Source organism: Ailuropoda melanoleuca, chromosome 7, assembly GCF_002007445.2.
Source record: "Ailuropoda melanoleuca isolate Jingjing chromosome 7, ASM200744v2, whole genome shotgun sequence".
NCBI lineage: Eukaryota > Metazoa > Chordata > Mammalia > Carnivora > Ursidae > Ailuropoda > Ailuropoda melanoleuca.
This window is the reverse complement of record NC_048224.1, coordinates 3924278-3938977: the sequence shown is the minus strand read 5'-3', so window position 1 is coordinate 3938977 and position 14700 is coordinate 3924278. Positions and strand designations below refer to the sequence as shown.

General features: G+C 36.1%; 1 protein-coding gene across 31 annotated transcripts in view; it reads left to right on the top strand.

Annotated features, from left to right (window-relative positions):
• The window catches only part of PTPRD (protein tyrosine phosphatase receptor type D), a 2142161-nt gene that overhangs the window by 454156 nt on the left and 1673305 nt on the right, over window positions 1–14700 (top strand). Inside the window, exon 1 of one of the 31 annotated variants that reach the window (XM_034663854.1) lies at window positions 3257–3318. The exons of the other annotated variants lie outside the window; for them this stretch is intronic. The gene's annotated coding sequence lies outside the window, so the exon portion shown is untranslated. Of the gene's footprint in view, window positions 1–3256; window positions 3319–14700 lie in introns of those variants that run through there. 31 annotated transcript variants of the gene reach the window in all.

Sequence of the window (14700 nt, the reverse complement as noted above, 5' to 3'; positions counted from 1 at the left end):
ACCCCCCTCCCACCCTCGTACATTTGCACACACACTTTCTCTCAAAATCAACCAGCAAATTGCTCTCTTCATTTGAGTAAACATAGCTATGTGTGTTACAGACCAGCTAAGGTCTTGATTTCTACTCTAAGTAGACTCACCACAGGTAGCTTTCTTCTTAAGAGGAATTCTAGCTATGAAAGGAGTTTGATTCCATCTTACTTTGACTCTTTCATTCCCATATTTAACATACTGCTTGCATATGGTAGGTAAGGGTTTGCTAAATTGAAACAAATAATTATTTCCAAGATAGTAATATATACTTAAGTATATATATTTTCTGAAGATGTTTATTACATCATCTTCAACAATCAAGGCAGACTAAGTCAGCGTAAAAAATGATCAGAAGCTAGGAAAACTCTTAACTGTAATAGGTCAGTGATACATTAGAATGGAGTGGCTGTAAACATTTTGTCACAGGGATCCATAATTTCTGAAAAGTCTTATGGAATGTCCATTCTTCTATATACAGAATTTTTTTTATTTTCAATGCTCTATAGATGAATAATTAGTTTCAATATATAAAATAGGCACTAAGTTACCAAATGTCTTAAGAGTAAGCAATCCCCATCTCTTCAACAAATAGTGTTCGGAAAATTGAACAACCACATGCAGAAGAATGAAACTGGACCATTTCCTTACACCATACACAAAAATAGACTCAAAATGGATGAAAGACCTAAAGGTGAGACAGGAATCAAAATCTAAGAGGTGAATACAGGCAGCAAACTCTTCAACCTGAGCCACAACAATCTCTTGCTAGACAGGTCTCCAAAGGCAAGGGAAACAAAGGCAAAAATGAACTACTGGGACCTCATCAAGATAAAACGCTTTTGCACAGCAAAGGAAACAGTCAACAAAACCAAAAGACAACCAACAGAATGGGAGAAGATATTTGCAAATGACATATCAGATAAAGGGCTAATATCTGAAATCTATAGAGAACTTATCAAACTCAACACTCAAAGAACAAAGGATCCAATCAAGGAATGGGCAGAAGACATGAACAGACATTTCTCCAAAGAAGACATCCAAATGGCCAACAAACACACGAAAAAGTACTCAACATTACTTGGCATCAGGAAATACAAATCAAAACCACAATGAGATACCACCTCATACCAGTCAGAATGGCTAAAATTAACAAGTCAAGAAACAGCAGATGTTGGCTAGGATGTGAAGAAAGGTAACTCTCTTACACTGTTGGTGGGAATGCATGCTGGTGCAGCCACTCTGGAAAACAGTGTGGATTTTCCTCAAAAAGTTGAAAATAGAGCTACCCTATGACCCAGAAATTGCACTACTGGGTATTTACCCCAAAGATACAAATGTAGTGATCCAAAGGAGCACCTGCACCCCAATGTTTATAGCATCAATGTCCACAATAGCTAAACTACAGAAAGAGTCTAGATGTCCAATGGATAAAGAAGATGTATATATATATATATATATATATATATATATATATACACACACACACAAAGAAGATGTGTGTACATCTTACATACATATATGTATGTATACACACATCTTCTTTGTGTATATATATATATATACAGACATACACACACACACTCACACACACACTGGAATATTACACAGCCATCGAAAAATGAAATCTTGCCTTTTGCAATGACGAGGATGGAATGAGAAGACATGCTAAGTGAAATATGTCAATCAGAGAAAGACAATTATTACATGATCTCACTTATATGTGGAATTTAAGAAACGAAACAGAAGATCATAGGGGAAGAAAGGAAAAAATGAAGCAAGACAAAACCAGAGAGGGACACAGCCATAAGAGACTCTTAATCATAGGAAACAAACTGACAGTTGCTGGAGGGGAGGGGAGTAGAGGGATGGGGTAACTGAGTGATGGATATTGGGGAGGGTATGTGTTGAAATGAACATTGTATATTACATAAGACTGATGAATCATAAACCTGTACCCCTGAAACAAATAATACATTATATGTTAATTAATTGAATTTAAATTAAAAAAACAAAAATAAATAAAAATAAAAAGAGTAAGCATTCCCAATTTTAACTGCTGATCACTAATATAAATGTTTTCAATGATGAATGTTGCCTTAATATTTTTTACTCTATTTTATACAGTCTTTTTTCACTGTAGTTATTTTAAATGCACAAGAAATAATGTGTAGTTGATGAGATGTCAGCCCAGCATACAACAGAATCTTTCCCTTAGCATTTCTTACTTTTAAATATGGTCTCCATTATTCCAGTGTAGTTTTGATTTTAGGTTATAATTACCTGTATTTCCATGTTACATGAATTATGCAAGTATCCTCCAAAACATGTGAATGAGAAGGTTGTGATCAGCTACAACGTACTGCATACTTAGGTTAGCTTTAGCAAAATTATGTAGTAGATCTTCTACACATTCCCACCCTTTTTTTCAGATTTTATTTATTTATATTTATTTGACAGAAAGAGAGCACGCAAAGAGGCAGAGCGGCAGGCAGAGGGTGAGGGAGAAGTAGGCTCCCCGCTGAGCAGAGAGCCTGAAATGGGGCTCCATTCCAGGACCCAGGGATCATGTCCTGAGCCGAAGGCAGACACTTAACCAACTGAGCCACCCAGGCACCCCATATTCACACCCTTTTTGCGCTCTTCTTGAACGTTCCTCACCTGACGGACCCCATACATTAACATTTCTATTCAGTTGTATATATCAGATATCCAATTATGAAAGCTATTTAGATATGAAGAGAATGTGTAATAAATCATATCCTTCTCTATATAGTTATACAAGAATGGGAGTGTTTAATATATAATGGCACCTAAGTAGGTAGGAGTCAGTCCTGAATTTGAGAGCTGGAAAGCCTTTGAAGATTCTCTAAAATATAGGGAAAAAAATTGTTTTTTGAGAGAGAGAGTGCATGCATGAAAGGGGGTGAGGGAGGAACAGAGAGGGAGAGAGAGAATCTAAAGCAGATTCCGTGCCCAGTGCAGACCTTTCTCTGCGACTTGATCTCACATCACTGATTTCAGCACCTGAGCCTAAGTCAAGAGTTGGATGCTTAACCGGCTGAGTCACCCACGTGCCCCTAAAATATAGAATGTTTTAAAGATTGAAAATAATAGCCAATATTTATTGAGCGTTTAACAGTATAGGCTTTATGCTAAATGTTTAATGTTCTTATTTTATCTTTTAAAAATGCTTTGACTTAGTACTCTTGTTCCTTTTCTCCAGAGAAGGAATCTGATGCATAAGACATGCTAGGCCATTGAGCTCTTAAGGAACAGAACTGGGAGGTAAGCCTGTTCATCTTTTACCTCAGAGTTTTGATGCTTGAAAAACTGTTAGATACTAACACCAGATGAACAAAATGAAAACACAGAAATTGTTTTTTCTTGAGATTTGCCTTATTTCCCCTCTCTCTTTCCCTCTTAAACAGTGCAGCCAGTCTTCTATGACTTCCCCTGTAGTCCAGCCTCCAACAAATGCAATTCTTGTTCTTGTTTTGTGCTGCTTGACATTGCTATCACCTCTTACTTCTTTTTCTTGAATTTGATGCTAGCTTATAGAGCTTTAAGGGATCTATTCTTTCCTTTCTTTTCTGAATGTTCTCTGCTCTTAGTCTCCACTTTTCTAAGAAGTGCTGACCTACTTTGTACAATTCTTTATAAAGAAAGTTCTCGGAGTCTTGTTTCCCAGACTGCTTCAATTTCCATTTCCAGCTCCTCTGCCTACCTTAAAGTCTGATTTGGCTCCAACAAGATGATATATCTGTTCTCTATAGTTCTAGCTGATTTTTATTTTTTTTCTTACAGTTTTATCGTCAATGTAATACTTCTTACTGTTTAGATATATTGTTACTTTTACTATTTCTGTCAATTCAGAACAGATTTACTGGATGGGATTTTATTTATAATCAGTTAATATTTTCTCCTATTTTGTATTTTGCAACCATGTCCACACAGTAAACAAATCTTTGCAATCACTGCAGTACAGTTCTGCAAACATTTGAGTGATGCCTTGTGTTGTTCATCATGTTTAGAAATGCCAGGTAGACATTGACACCTGACCTTAAGAAACCCACAGTTAAGTAGGAAACATATATTTCAAATGAACTATAAACAAAACATTCTGTTATCATTGCTATAAAGAGAAGGTAAATCTGACCTATGCTGATAGAGAAAAATTGATAAAGAAATAGGATTTGTGCTAAGGATGGGCCCAATTTTTGATTGAACAAACAGAAGAAAGGGATGTTGTTTTATATGGAAGAAACATCTTTGATAATAACTCTAACACTGAGGTAGGACTCTCAAATATTTGAAAGGTTTTCAAGTAGCTGGCTCAATTTTAATATAAGCTGTATGGGACAGTGGAAAAGAAAGAGCTGAAAAAGTAGATTTGGGTCAGTTTGTATAAGTCTATAAGTTCTAATCTAAGAAGATTAAAGTTTATACAAAAGAATGGAGAACCATTAAAAATGTTAGAAGTCTACAAATACCCTTATCAACATCCAAAACTAAATCAAAATACATGTAAATGGGACAAGTTTAAATTAATTTTCAGTAACATTATTTGTAAGTAAATACAGCAGAAAAGTCATACTCCAAAAGGATAGTAGATATTTTTTCTAAAATTTTAAGGGTATTTTCACTAAACATGGCCATAATCATGATTTTTACTATCAAATAATGTTTTGATTTGGTTATGTTTTTTCTTTGGTGATTATCTTTTGACCTAGCAAGAAACGATTATTGATAATTATTATTAATAGTACCAAAAATCCAGTCAATTTAGCTGATTCAAATCAGGAGACTAGATTTGGAGGTGTGCACAAGTGATATCACACATGCACAATAGATAACTTTGCTGCTGAAAAGACTATTGTTATGACTAATATGATGTACTGGCGAGCCTGGGTGGATCAGTCGGTTAAGCATCCAACTCTTGATTTTGGCTTAGTTCATGATACCAGGATTGTGAGATTGAGCTCCACGTTGAGCTCTGTGCTGGGTGTGGAGCCTGCTTAAGACTCTCTCTCTCTGCCCCTACACCCACCTCTCTCTTTCTCAAAAAAAAAAAAAAAAAAAAAGGAAAAACAAGGAAAAGAAAAGACTAATACTATGTATCAACTTCTGCATAGCCCAGGAAATACTTTGAATGTGTTTCTGGGGCAACTTTGGAACCAAAGATGCAAACTTGAGTCTTAGCATTCTTTTGATAATTGAATCCTTAGGAATGGGTGAGAGAGAAGACAATGGAGGAGAAACCCACAAAAGACAAATAAAAGGATTAGATAAGTAAGACAAAATCTAAGAAAGAAAAGAGAGAACAAAAGTCAAAGAGAATAATTTCAAGTGTAGAAAGTAGTCAGCCATGTTGACTGTTTTACAGGTACAGTAGGAACAGCAATGAAAGTAGAATATTAGATTTGGAAAATAAGAGGTCATTGGAGACCTTAAGAACGTCACTAAACATATTTTAATGATTAAAGAAAGGATTCTTGAGTGCGTTTGAATAATATGTACATTCCATTAGTATGCATGGACTTTGTGAAGTCTGTCAATCATAATTAGGTGCTAGTGCAACAAAAGTAATCCATAAACAAAGCAAGATGAGTATCACCATAGAAGTAGGCTTTTAAATTCATGCACAAACAAGAAATAGAAAGGTTCAATCATTCTTTGTCTGAATTCGTATCAAGAGAGTTGAAATAGATTCTTTACTATATTAGAAAGTATTTTTGCTGCCCTTCTTGATATTAGCTATTATTTTCTCTTTATGTATCCCTTATTTTTGTGTGTATCCGAAGTCAATTCATGCACTTTAAACTACTACAGGTGTCCTATGTTGATGATAGTGGCCACAGAGACACTCTAATTTAGCTTTATGTTTATATATAAAACATTAGAAAGGAGTGTGGCTTTTATTTTCAAGTAATCAGTAAGGTAGCATATGATATTTTCTAAGAGAATTAAATACTATTAACTGTTGCAAAAAACTGAAGTTTGCCAAGAGGGTAAGGCAGCTCAAAAACAGTTTGAGAAGGCTGCAAAACTTGGACTAGTTCTGAAAGGAGGAAGGAATGTAATGAAGGCATTGCAGGTAGAACAAAGACACAGAGAAGATATGCTTAGTATGTTCAGAGACTGTATTAGTTTGTTAGAACTGTCATAAGGAAGTACCACAGACTAGGTAGCTTATACAAAAGAAATTTATTGTCTCATAGTTCAGGTGTTTAGAAGTCTGAGATCAAGGTGATAGCAAAATTGAATCCTTCTAAGGACTTGGAGGGGAGCAATTTGTCTCATACTTCTCTCCTACTTTCTGGTGGTTTGCTGGAATTTTTGGTATTTCTTGGCTTCTGTTGTGTCATTCTGATTTCTGCCTTTATCTTCACGTGGTATTCTCTCTGTGCATGCATGTTTGTGTGGAAATTTCTCCTTTTTATACAGACACCAATCATGTTGGATTGCAGGCCCACTCCAGTAAGACCTAATATTAACTAGTTACATCTGCAACCACCTTATTTCCAATAAGGGCACTTTTTGGTATATTGGAGGTTAGGACTTCAACATATGAATTTTGAAGGATTGCAATTCAGCTTCTATCAGAACTGATTGAACAAATCATTTTGACTGAGGCAAAGGGCTCATGCAGAGGAGAAGTTGTAGAGAACATCAGAGGAAAAGCTGGGACCAGAAAGAGGGGAATCTGGAGTTTAAAATGATCAGACTTGATCCTGAAGACTGTTAATACTACTGCTTTTGCAAACTTAAGCCTTTCTTCAAACACAATGTCAAACAGAAGCACAGTATATAAACTGGACAGAAAGTGGAGCTTCTCTGATTGTAGTTCAAAGTGAGATCTATGGCTCTCCACACTCCTGTCCCCCTCACCTCTGTGACAGTGACAGGGAATTTTAGGGCTCCCTGGAGCAGAATTTGAAACCTTCTGCTTCAGAGGATTAATCTAGAAAAACAGGTTAGACATAGCAGAAGAGGAGACCTAAATAGATTAGTACACTCAGGTAGAAATGAGAAAAGGAGGCCAGATTGGGGTGGCACCAGTGAGAATGGGAAGTTAATGACTCTACTAATGCAAGTGGTACAGTTTGTACGATGTTTGAATGATAGTATGATGGTGATTGTAAGAGGGAATAAGAATAACATGATTAATATTTTTAATTAATAAATGATTACAATATATTAATTTCCACTCCATGTCAAGCTGTGTCCTACTTGCTCAAGTTCATTAAGCTAATACATTGGGATTTGAAAAAAAAGCTGGTATGAGAATCTTCTTGATTTCAAAGCCTCTTTTCTTTATTACAGATGTTGAATGCTCTCAAAGATCACACCAATATTTTGAATATAGTTGACCAGACTAAAGAATTTTAATACCGTTTATAGAATTTGACATGTTTGTGTTTAAAGAAATGGTGATTCTCTTTTGCCACCTTAATTTGAGATAATAGTAAAACCACTAAGAAGAAAGGTCTTGAGACCATTACAGACATAGGAATTATGTTCAAGACAGAAGCCCTGTGTGACACCACTTGTGTCAGCTCTTCCACCACCACCCGAAGTTCATTGATTTGCTGGAAGGATTCACAGGGCTCAGCATATAGCTGTACTCATGCCTGATAACTATTGCAGCAACACAGTAAGGATATGAAGCTGAGTGAGTGAGGGAGCAAGATGTATCAGATTGTTTCTGGAGAGATCCATGTGCATTCTTCCTATGCTCTCCCTAAAGATATCGTGCCAAGTATACTGTCCCCTAAACGTGAAATACAACACTCATGCAGTGTTTCTTCCCAAGAAAGTCCATGTGAGGCTTAGAGTTTAAGGAATTTGGGGGCAGGGGGGCAGGGATGATTACATAGGCAATCTCTGCCTACCCACAACTATCGATATTCTAGAATCCCAGAAAGAAAGGAGATATTCATCATCAATCACATTGTTTGTATAGTCTAATTAGGCTGGTATGATCAAGCAACCTTATCAGTTACTGATAGAGGGATCAGTTTAAAAGCCAAGTTCCCAGAAGCCAGCCAACACCCATCTCCATCATCAGATCCTCCTGAAACACCCTGGATTGCCATGCTAACTCTTTCTTGCACATCCTTTAAATAGGAATCTGGTGTTACTCATGAAAGCTAAGTGACATGTAAGATATAAAATGAGAAAAGTAGAAGAGCAAGAATTAACTATTGGGTTATGGCCATATTTATGAGTTCAGCCATCTATAAAAATTGGTAATAAATTGATTGTAAAGTTCGAAGTGATGAGGAGAGTTAAGCTATATAAAGTTGTGTCATTCAAGGAATGAAATTTGTCAACGATCAGCCTGTGAAAATGAAGGAAAGATTGTAAAGTATAAAAATTTAAGAATGAGTCTGACGATATGGGATATCAAATACTAACGGCAAATTGTAACAAGCAGAATATGCGAATAGCACATCTTTGTAAAACAAGTAGAGAAACAGGTCAGGAAATTGCATTCAATTTCCCTCAACTTTTACAACACCATGAATATACACGTGACTTTTGCTTCCCAGTTTAATTCTTGAATTATCAGATTGATATATGGACCCTACTTTTGAATGCATACCAAAGACTTCTTTATATTGCTTTAAAAACTAAATTCAAAAATTCAATATAATGTCTTCACAAATTGTGTTTTACAGGTATGAAAGTAATAGCATAACTTAACAATTTGCTATTATAATAACATTACTTGTGCATTTTTATTGTTTTTGGTCACAGTATTTTATCATACATTTTAAGAATTTGCATGCTAGCATCAGTTTCTATATCAGTATCCATATTTATATCTTTATCCATACCCACATCAGATTTTCATGTTGCTGATAGTTTTGTTAGAGATTAAAAAAAAAAAAAAAGAATTAACTTGTTTCCTTTGATCCCACAATATTTCTCCTCACAGCAATTTTAATGATACTATATATATATATATATACATATATATATATATATACAAGGCAATAATGTTCGTTAAGAGAATAACTAAGCGGGGTGCCTGGGTGGCACAGTCATTGGGCATCTGCCTTTGGCTCAGGGCATGATCCCAGCGTTCTGGGATCGAGCCCGACATCAGGCTCCTCTGCTGGAAGCCTGCTTCTTCCTCTCCCACTCCCCCTGCTTGTGTTCCCTCTCTCACTGGCTGTCTCTCTCTCTCTGTCAAATAAATAAATAAAATCTTTACTAAAAAAAAAAAAAGAGAGAGAATAACTACGCAATATGGCCATAGTATAACAGTGTCCCAACAAAGGTAATTGATTATATTGCCTTTGACAAATTCCACCTATGGAATCTCAGGAAACTTAGTATCCTTCCAATCAATTCAGCCTTGAAAAAATCTTCAGATTAGTATCAAATTGGACCCAAAATACAGTACTGAAGATAGGTTAACATACAAACACCTTCTCTCTCAGCAATGACTACTGGGTTGCTGTTTTGATGTATCTTTTCTTTTCTCTCCTGAGCTATTGGGTTAACAGCCTTTGGCTAGATTCCGCTACCATTTCTAAACATGGTCTTTGCAAGATCAGTGTGCTCTGTTGATATCCTTCAGATTGTTCTTTTTTCATTTAATACTCCCACAGATATATTTATTTGTGCTATCATGCCAAACATAAATTCCATAAAAACATTGTACTCTGAAAAAATGTGCTCAAATAATAAGATTTATTAGAAAAATATGGTTGAGAGCAGAGCACTCAAAATCCATGCAACTTTGTTATTACAGTATTAATAAAAACAATAACAATTCCAGGAAAAATAGTACCATAGTTTAAAAGGCATGCAAACTTCCTAGTAAACCAAAATTACAGTGTACAAAAATATTTTTTTTCTAAAAAGCAAAAGAAGGATGTACATAGTTTGATAAGAAAATTCTAAGGAAGGACTAAGGCCTCTAAACTGAGGAATCAATGACTAATGTCCAAAATTTCAGAAAACTGCATAAGAAGCAGCAATTCAGTATGTGGCCAATTTGTGCCTAAAGAAAAAAAATATGGGGTGAATAAGCATGGTGTGCTATACCACATTCTTCCACAATTTGCTGCATTTAGCTATGTAGTGTACTTTGCTTTTAGAAGCAATATTTGATGTCAAACAATATTAATGTGTTGGTAAAATTATATAATAATTCTTGTTTATGAAAAATATATGCACTATTTTTTATTATAGAAGTATGCATTGAAAGAGTAGCTTCTCCTAACTTGTATTATGCATTATATTAAAAATTATGTTTAGGAGTTCCGGGGTGGCTTAGTCAGTTAAGGTTCAGGTCATGATCCCAGAGTCCTGGAATCGAGCCCCGAATTGGGCTTTCTGCTCGTCAGAGAGCCTGCTTCTCCCTCTTCCTCTGCCTGCCACTCTCCCTGCTTGTGCTCACTCTCTCTCTCCCTCTCTCTGTCAAATAAATAAATAAAATCTTTATAACAAATAATATAACAAATCATGGCTGATTCTGTGCTCTGGCTCTGTTTTACTTTGATATTTTTTTAGAGTTCTCCTACTTTAAGACGAAAGCACAAGTGACAAAGGTTGAGCAAGAAGCCTAACCAGGGGTTGTCTTCAAAACAGACTTCCTTTCAGCAATCAGTTCTTCTTCCTTGACCAAGTTTTACAACTCAACCCTCTCTTCCAACAAAAAGAGGCTGCTTGGTTCCTCAAACAAGTAATTAGTTTCAAGTAAGTTTGATCAGCCCTCCAAATGCAGCCTGGGTGCATCTCAATTTATGCTAGTTAACATAACACAGATATTCATTCTAGGATTTCCACCCCACATTTAAAATTAGATAACTCCACACCAATATTGCTTGGCAAGTTATTAAGAAGATGTGTTTTCTAGTAACTTGGATATCATTCAAGTCCACAAACCTTCACCATGTACCTGCTATGGCCTTGGCACTACAGATGCAACACTGTGTTCACGCTAGGTTATTTTCCAGCCAGTTCACCCAACTGTTTAAACCATATTGTAACTAAAACACAACACAGGCAGTCGTGAAGAAACTAATACCATGTGTATCAGTTTTTGGAGGAAGACACACAAACTATTCCAACTTACAGTGACATAAGGTCATTTTTCTCCGTCCCTATTCTCCAAAATAATGATGTCCTTTACTTGATCTGCCCTCATTTTGCCCTCATCTTCTTAAAGATGAGTTGGTGGTAGATTCTTTTTGGAAAGTCACTTATGACAGTGGTCAAATAACAAGATAGTGCATGAGTGACAAGGATGGAAGTCACAGAGAATAATTGGGAGTGAAGTTTTGGAGACTCCATATAGGGTCAACTTCCAAGATTCCAAGACAACCCTTCTCTGGTTTTCCTGTATCAAAAGGAAAGGCAAATAAAATCAAATGTTATTTTTTGTTATTTGAGACTTCACAGAGATGCTTGAAGGGCAAAACACAAAAGAACAAATATGACACTTTAGAAAATTTGAGATACTTCTTCACCTCACAAACACACATGTTAGTACACTACTCATTAATCACTAAGTAAATTTTATAAATAGAGTCTAGTCTAAAAGTGGACATGCCCCAAGGCAAATTACTTAGAGTAGAAGAAGGAGCACTTGTATAGCTTCAATTCACTGGGTACCCTTTCTCAGCATCTCTGTGATCTGGGGAACTTCTACTCTTAACAATAATGTCCTATGGGATATGCCTCTGCTGTTGCCTTAAACGTCCGGCTTTTTTTAAGTTTTGCCTAGAACAGGTATGTGCATTTGGTTCTGCTTTTAGGATTCAGGTAATACACAGACAACCACATCAGCAAATGTCTACCTTAAGCAAGCATATTTGTTAATGAAAGAGCTACTTAAAGGTGCCAGCCTGATCCCTGCCACAGTTTTCCTTAAAATGCTGTTTTCAGGCTGCTTCCAGCAAGGAATGTTCTCTCCACCAAGTTCCACTTTACCACTGCTCTGCAGTTCCTGAGGTTAACCATCTGTCCTGTGATGGGTAGGTGGGTGATGGAGGAGTGTCAGTGTGATTTAGGTCTTGAGTATGGTTAGTGAAACCTAAGGCTATTTCTCTGATCCCTTGTTATAGGGAAAACCCCTGACTACAGTCCATCTTACTTTCTAGTTGCAAACTATACCTATGGTTTGGATGCAGAAATGGTAAGGATGATCTAGGAACTGAAGATCCACACCAATGTCTAACTGAACCCAAAGGGTCGACTTTGTTAACCAGGTCTTAACTGATATCTGATGTTCATTAAGCAAACATAATTTCCACTTGAGCATGACATCCAGCAAAAGGGTATTTTTGGTTGTTCTTCATAACCCTCCAGTCTTTCTCAAGCATCCCAAATTTTATCCTCAGCCAAACTTAAATAAATCCATACTTTCCCTGGTCACCTTTTGATATCTGGTAATTACTAGATTTATTTGAAATAAAATCATTTTTGTTGGATATATTATTTTGACTCACTTAATGTGGTCCAAAAATACTATATACTATAAATGAGTAATTGTAAGACCTTAAGCCTAAGCACATAATAGCTTATGGCTACTGTGAACACCTGATTTTACTGAAGCTTAAGGACTGTGGAGGAAGACTAAAATGAGCAGATCTAGCACCTAATTAAAATAGAATATTAAAAAATTAGTATGCTTTTCTTAGGAATGGAAACATCTCCCTGCCAGAGATAAGCCCAGGTTTTCTGGGCCTGAAGCTTATAAAAGTTGGGTACTTCCATAAGAAAAAGCACACAATGGATGCCTGGGTGGCTCAGTTCGTTAAACATCCAACTTGGATTCAGCCCAGGTCATGATCTCAGGGTCCTGAGATAGGAGCCCCACATCAGGCTCCATGCTCAGCAGGCGTTTGCTTGAGGTTTTCTCTCCCTCTCCTTCTGCCCCAATCTCCACTTGCATGCACACTGTCTCTCCCTCTCCCTCTCAAATAAATTTAAAAAAAATTTTAAAAAAGAAAAAAAAGAAAAAGCATACAAAATTATAATGCAAATTTGACCCCAGTGCCTTGGAGAAATTTTGTAGATGGAAAACACTGATGTTTGTTTCACTAACTTCTCTCTCCTCTCTACTCATCTTTGCCTTTATCTCTCAATTCCAGGAGTCCCTATCACCCCTTTAGAACCAACTGTGAAGGGGATAGCTGAGATTTCCTTTTGACACCCTTGTCTCAAACTCTCCCAATGAAACTATTCCTACCCTTTCATAAGACAAAGAGTTTTCCAAAAACAAAGCTCCATTTAATTGTAAGATACTTCCCCATCTCCATTCCCATAATTAAATCATAAAATATAGATGTACTTATTCTTTATTAAATGACATTTAAAAAATAATGTGAACTCACTAGCAGTGACTGGCATATAGTATATACATGATAAACAACTGATTCTGGTGATCACTTTGCTGTTAGTAGTTGCCGAAGCAGCAGTTCTAATAGCTATTACTTAATATTAATAGTGATAATTGACATCATATTTACAGAATAGAACATAATTTTATTTTTTCCCTATGCCTGTCTTCCAGACCATACCTATATCTACTCTTTTGAAGTTTTTATTGTTGTCAGTAATGGGGAAACAGGAAATAATATGAACTTTTGTAAACTCCGTTTATTTTTAATTATTTTAGCCCTGATTAGTACAAAGCCGTGTTTTCAGGTACACAGAAGTCTGAAGTAACAAACATAGGCACTTTAGAAATACACCCAGTCTGAGATTTATCTTGAAATTTTGTTATATGAGTTAGTGTTTCAGGAAGGTGATGGCATATGCGTCAAAGTCAGAATGGGGCCGGTGGCCAGTTTTGGGAGAAGGTAGTAGAGAAAGTCATACTTCACCCTCCATCTTTGTGGTTGGAGAAAAAATAAATCTTGGAGTTCCCTCTGCAGTCAGTAGGATAACTAGGTTGGGTCTACTTAAGTATTGAGGAAGATTCAATACTCAGGTTACAGTGTTATTGCTTAAAGAGGGATGTGGGACTTGAGGTGTACTTTGAACTGTTATGTAAACACGGGTACATAAAAATAGAAGATTATTACAGGCAGAAACAATAGAAACAGAGCAAGAATTAATGTTAAACTTAGAGCTAACACTAACTGATATCACAAATTGGATATACTAGAATTGTCTCTAAAGCTCCTTCTTAAGCCTGTTTCGTTATCAATGTTATGTTATTGTTGCTCTTTGTTGTTGTTGTTTGCACTACAGTCAACAGTCCCCTCTGGAGTGCCCTGAAACACCACAACACTTTGGGCCATGCCACCTTCTTATTGAATAATATTTGACTACTTTAATTTTAGCCTAAGCAAAGTGCAATTAGGGAATAAATCTGCATCCAAATTGAAAAACATCCCAAAGCCAACTCTAAATGATTTTGGAAAGGTTCGGTATTTAGGATTATCTACACCACTACTTCCTTCCAATTACATGGCTAAACAAAGGTAATTTGAAACATAATCCCTATGAATTTGGCATATTTAATCATTAGGGTGGGGTTGAATTACCATTGATAATCAAAACCTTTATACGTATTACTGGGCAAGCTAAAAATTTAATAAGGTTGATCAAGAATATTGCAAATACTAAAGGCATCTTTTAAAACATATTGACCTATTAAAATGATTTGTTTTGCACAATGCTACAACTCTATATAGCAAT